We start from the raw sequence: 6000 nt of genomic DNA on the forward strand, positions 1-6000 counted from the left end.
TCAGCCCGGCGTTCTATAGGAAATTTTGGCATCTTGCCAAGCCCACGAGCCTGAGTGTCTTCCATGACTCCTACCTAGGGCTTGCCGACCTAGAGAGCATCAACCGGGCCTTTACTGTAGTTCTACCCAAAAAGGATGAGGCTGGTTCCCCTGATGCTTTTAGGCCCATTGCCCTGCAAAACTGTCCGGTCAAAGCGATCACCAAATCTCTCACCAATTGGCTAAAATCTCTCATCCCCTCCCTCGTGCACAACTATCAAATTGGATTTATTTCGGGTCGTAATATTGCTTAGAACATCATCTTTGCCGCCGATATCATTAGTACCTACCACTCCTGCAAAGCCCCCACTATGGTCCTAAAACTGGACTTTAGGAAAGCCTTTGACTCAATTGCTTGGGCTTCTCTTAACAAGATCTTGGTCAGTCGGGGTTTTCCACAACGGTTCTACTCTTGGGTCAACAACATTCTGGCCAGTAGGAGAATGCAGTGCTCCTTAATGGAGTTCTGGCGAGTTGGATTAACTATAAAAATGGCATGCGACAAGGTGACCCGCTTTCACCCTGCCTCTTTATCATTGTTGCTGATGTACTTCAGCAAATGATCCTCAACTCCTATGATGACACGCACTTGCATCACCTGCTCTTTTCCCATCTACCGCCGGTCACTCTCCAGTACGCCGATGACACGCTGATCATTGCTAATGCCTCTATAGTCGGGGCTGCTAAGCTCAAAACAATTCTAGACGACTATGCTCTTGCTACAGGGCTAATTATAAATTTCTCCAAAGACGTTCAATTTTTTTTATAAATTTCTCCAAAACCACCATCATTCGTATTCACGTTGACTCATAGGCCGCCAAACAGATATCACTCACACTTATCTGTTCCATTTCTTCCTTCCCCCAAACCTATCTCTGTCTACCGTTATCTCCTCTACGACCAACGGGTAATGCATTGCACCCTATCCTAGACTCTTGCAAGAAATTTCTATCGGGTTAGCATGCTAAGTTACTTTCCAAGGGTGACTGCATCATCCTTATTTCTGTTGTGCTGGACTCTATAATGGTGCACTTTATGTCGGTCTTCAAAATTCCCAAAGAAGTTCTGAAGAAAATTGATGCTCTTAGAAGTGCTTTCTTTTGGACTGTCGAGGAGACCTGTTCTGGCGCTCAATGTCTTATTGCTTGGAACAATGTTTGTAAACGGGAAAATTCTGGCGCTCAATCCCTTAGTCATAGTAGCTAGTGTTTTGCATCTCGGTATAGTCTCTAATATGCAGGATCGCCTAACCTCCGCAGCCTCCCAGGAATTGGCTTCACTTTTGTCTGTGTCACAAGATTTTATGCCATCTCCGGGGCCGGACTCAAGATTTCTTATTGGCGGCAAGGACTTCTCGGTTTGGTCAGCTTATGAACTTGTTCTTCGCACTGACAACTTCGACAGGAATGCTGCTCCGATCTGGGGCACACATGTGCCAAACAAAGTGAAGGTTTTCGCTTGGCTCCTCTTAAATAACTGCCTCAACACCCGCGCCAATCTGCTCCGCAAAAACATCATTCTGAATGACCTATGCCCAAGATGTGGCGCTCCTCATGAAGACACTGTGCATCTCTTCCTCTCCTGTCCTCTCGCGCTCAGGATTGGTTAGTGGCTTGGTTTTTGTCCCCCTTACAGCCAGTGGCGGATCCAGGAATTAAACTTAGCCAGGGCGGAACATTTGAGGTACAGATTTTTTGATTGACAAATGCAAGTCCGCTGAACCAAATCCCATAAAATTCAAATATTAAGCTAGATGCATTCAAAAATTAACATAACCAATGATTTAAACAGTTCAATATACTCAACAAGTAGGTGATGTAACCACCCAAAACCACAAAATCTAACATGAACATCATAGAGAACTACTAACATGGACTCCCGTTTTTGAATGATTCATTCGGTGGCCCAAAATGTCCAACTACATGACTAATAGATGCCTACAGCAGGTGAACAAGTTGAATATCAATATATGTCTTAGAACGAGAAGGAAATGTATTGGAGTTGGACAACCTGCTGATTGCACTTGCTGTTTTTGCAAACTGTAGGTCCGCGTTTGCACGAGCTCGATGCTCTGCCGTCGCTGCCTCCTCCCACACCGGGGACATCTTCTTTTGGTTCGCCCATCCGCGTACGGTGGATCTGGATCAGGTCCCCAGCGGCCGGCGGTTGGTGGCTGGCGGCCCGGCGAGGCGGAGGTCTGTTTCGGCGAGCCGACGGCGGCTAGGTTTTAGTCTTGCTGGGTGCTGGCTTCCTGGCTCGATTTGGGAATTTCCTTTTTTTAGTACTATTTGGGTTTCCTGGACTGCATGTACGTGTTCGGTGGATTTCCTGGCTGCCGAGCTAACTATTGGGGCTATGGGCTGCTACGGGGCTTGTGTGTAACCCAATCCAGTGCAAATCCTCACATGTATCAGCCCATGTATACAAAACGAATCATATTTTAGTATACGGGATTTGGCTACCCGGGGCGGCTGACCATAGTCGCCCCTACCGTGGCGCCGCCACTGCTTACAGCGACACCCAGAGGCTATGGGAGGGACCTTGGGCTATGGGTGTTCCTCTGGGGTCATGGCCTTTTGTCCTTCTCGAGATTCTATGGAAAATTTGGGATGCTGGGAACGCTATGGCTTTCCGCAACATGGATGTTCACTCCTCTCTCTTGGTAAAAGAGATCATTGCTGATCCAGACTTATGGTCACATCGTCTCTCCAAGTCTGGAGGTAAGGAAAACGTCTTCTCGTGGCGTTCCTTCATGTCCTCACGTGCAAACGTGCTTATGTAATTCTTGTAATACTTGCGGAGTGACCTGCTACTTTGAGTAATATATTCAGGTGGCGGAACTCCCCCGATGATTCTAAAAAATACAGTTATGTGATCTTTCAACCAGTCTAATCCAATAGGACCAGCGGGATTCAAGCGAGGCAGCAGCATTTTCCAGGTCATGTGCTTCAAAGTTCGACTCCCTAGTTTCATGCTCGATCTTGAACACTTCAAAATCGCCTTTAGGATTTCTGGATCATTTAAATTCCTTAGCCTCCTTGGTCATCTCGACACACATCGGCAAGTGCTCCCTTCTCATGTTTCCTAGACTGAAGCATCGATGTTGATCTTTGCAAAACTATCTGAAGGTGGCTTCCAGTGCTTGGCTCTTGCCATACAGATAGCTGGCTTCGCAGCCACAAAACGTTCAAGGATTAAGGCTAGATCACTTAAATATTTCTAAGTAAAACAGAGGGTCGACGGCAAGGACTGATATTCTTATTCTTGGATTGCCATGCGCCAAGCCCACCATATCGCCCATAGACTGATCATCACCTTCTTAAATTCATCATCCTTCAGAGACCGTTGCTGAGATCGTGTAGCTATAGCCTCACATCTGGGTGCCTGCATGCAATCAAATGTCCAACCAAATCTTCATTAAGTAGGAGACTTATCTGCCAAATTTGTTATGAAACTAAACTGCGGCCAACTCATATTTGGACACTATATGGCCTCATTATCTACCTTAAAATGCTCCAAAAGTATATAGTCATATGGGCTATTGGCTAGATGCCCTAGGTTGGTAGCAACCACTCAAGAAATTGTGTTGCGCTCATTCACGATACCACCCATTTCCAAACAAAGTTGCACAGCATACATGTATATGAGAAATTAGTGAGATTGATAAACAAGTTTACTAGTGATAGACGACAAGCTAACTACTCCAATTTTGGGCACAAGAGCTAGAAAACGTCCAGCATATACTTATATATGTGCACCGATGCAAGTGTCAATTAAGTGGCACATGTGTAGCTGCACTGTAGAATCTAAAAGTCGTACCAAATAAAAGGTGGACAGAGGATAACAACAACCAACTTAATTACTTAAATTTTCCCACCTCTTGATGCAGCAGCCAAGTAGCACGTATTGATCTCACGTCACAGAAGTAGCTCCGAAATTAGTAATCCATTCATGCCATGGTATTAGTTTCTGGTGATTTATCTGTAGCTGATCTTCATTTGAAGTGGACATAAAAACTCAAGATGCTCATTTGGCAAGTCAAGCACATGAATCAGCCTACATGTACGTAATACATTTAACCTGGTTCTTTCCACTAGCAATGTTAGATTATCAACGGGTTAGGCTAGTCTTCCGCTAGTTGTAAACTAATACCCATTGTGGAAAACATAAAGATAACTATGTTCCTTCAATTAGAAATAGATTAAATTATGTTTATATAGAATGTGCACAACAAAAATGGGAGTTACTCAGTTTTCATTCAAGAGCAAAGTGTGAAGGCGACTTCCCACTCGATGGACACTAGAACCCGATCCAGCACACTTTGTTATCAGGTCCACCTGGTTATCAGTCCAGGTGAACCTTGCACCAACTCACGCGATCTCTCTAATGGTGCCAGTCTGGAACAGTGGTGGAGGCCATGAACAATGTCCCGTGCTTTGCATACAATTCGACCCAGTGTATGTATACCTCTTCCGGCAGCATCAGGTTGCATCTTGTGACACTGTGTCTCCACACAATCAAAGGGTAAACTGCAAGTAGATGCAAAAAATCCTGAAACAACACCAGCCCTTACAAGTGAAATTCAATGTATAATTGAAGGATTGAGAAGAGAAAATGTGTTGTAAGGATAATGGGATTAACAGTAGCACTTATTGGCAAGAAAGAAAAGATAAACATAACATGGCGAAATGAAATTGACTGGAGCGCTGTAAATTCAATGTATAATTGAAGGATTGAGAAGAGAAAACATGTTGTAAGGATAATGGGATTAACAGTAGCACTTAGTGGCAAGAAAGAAGAGAGAAACATAACATGGCGAAATGAAATTGACTGGAGCGCTGTGTTCAGGACATCGCTAGCTTCAACAGGTCAACATAGCATACAAACCTAGAGTGCTTCCTGATTCAATAGGTTCTTCTGAAAAGAATTTGACTGGATTGCTGCGTAATGTATTGTAAGGAAGAGTGAGTTAACCATACGGATGGAAATATTCACTTGCAACATGATGCCGGCTAACGAACTGAGTGTGCGTGAGAGGTGACCCGGTGGCGAATGGGTGTGCTGGGCGAGTGGCAACCTAGCAACTTTGGAGCGCATGCCGGAGTGCGAGGAGTAGCCCAGTGGGGCTGGACATGCCGGGATAGGAGGTGCGCACCGGAGTAATCAGCCATAGTGGGCTGGCGATCCATGACATCACCCGGGGGAGATGAATCAACTCCACCGATCGAAACAGAATTTGGTTATTTGCCACAGGGGCAGTTTGGTCATTTCACCAACCTATAATTGTGGTGAAACAAAAAAGAGGGAATAAAAGAGGAGCCAGTGGCATGCTAATTAAGCCAGGTTGACGCCTTGACTATCCCAGGATCGCAGCAACCAATGATTTCACGAAGCTACCCATTCCCAAACAAAGTTGCATAGCACTATAAATGTATATGAGGTAATGGCGAGATTGCAACGCAGATAACTCCCCCAGCGGTAGAGGGCAAGCTAGCTACTCCAATTTAGGGCACAAGTGTAACCGCACTTGAGAATCTAAAAAACGTATCAAATAGTAGATGGATAGAGGACAACAACAACAACCAACTTCAATTTTGTAGATAGAAGCTACCCTCGCCCGAAGGGTTTTCAGGTAGCTAAAGTGTCGGGCCAGCCCAATGCGAGATAACTGTACAACGGGTTTTTAGTATGGTTTTTTTGTGTGCGTTTCCTGTGTGGGTTTCTGTCAATTTTTTTCTAAAAGTTGTGTTCTTTTTTTTTCCTTTTCCTTTTCTTTTTTTCTTTGGTTTTCTTTATTTCATTCTTGGGTTTCAGCGGGTTTCTTCATTTTTCTCTTATTTTATACCATGTTTCGCAGTTATGAATCAGTTTCTTTTGTTTTTCTGTGATTTCATTTTTGTTTATTATTTTTATTTTTCTCTTTACCTTTTTTTAATATTTTTCTTTTTTTCAACACACCTT

Source organism: Triticum aestivum, chromosome 1A (assembly GCF_018294505.1).
Source record: "Triticum aestivum cultivar Chinese Spring chromosome 1A, IWGSC CS RefSeq v2.1, whole genome shotgun sequence".
Lineage (NCBI taxonomy): Eukaryota > Viridiplantae > Streptophyta > Magnoliopsida > Poales > Poaceae > Triticum > Triticum aestivum.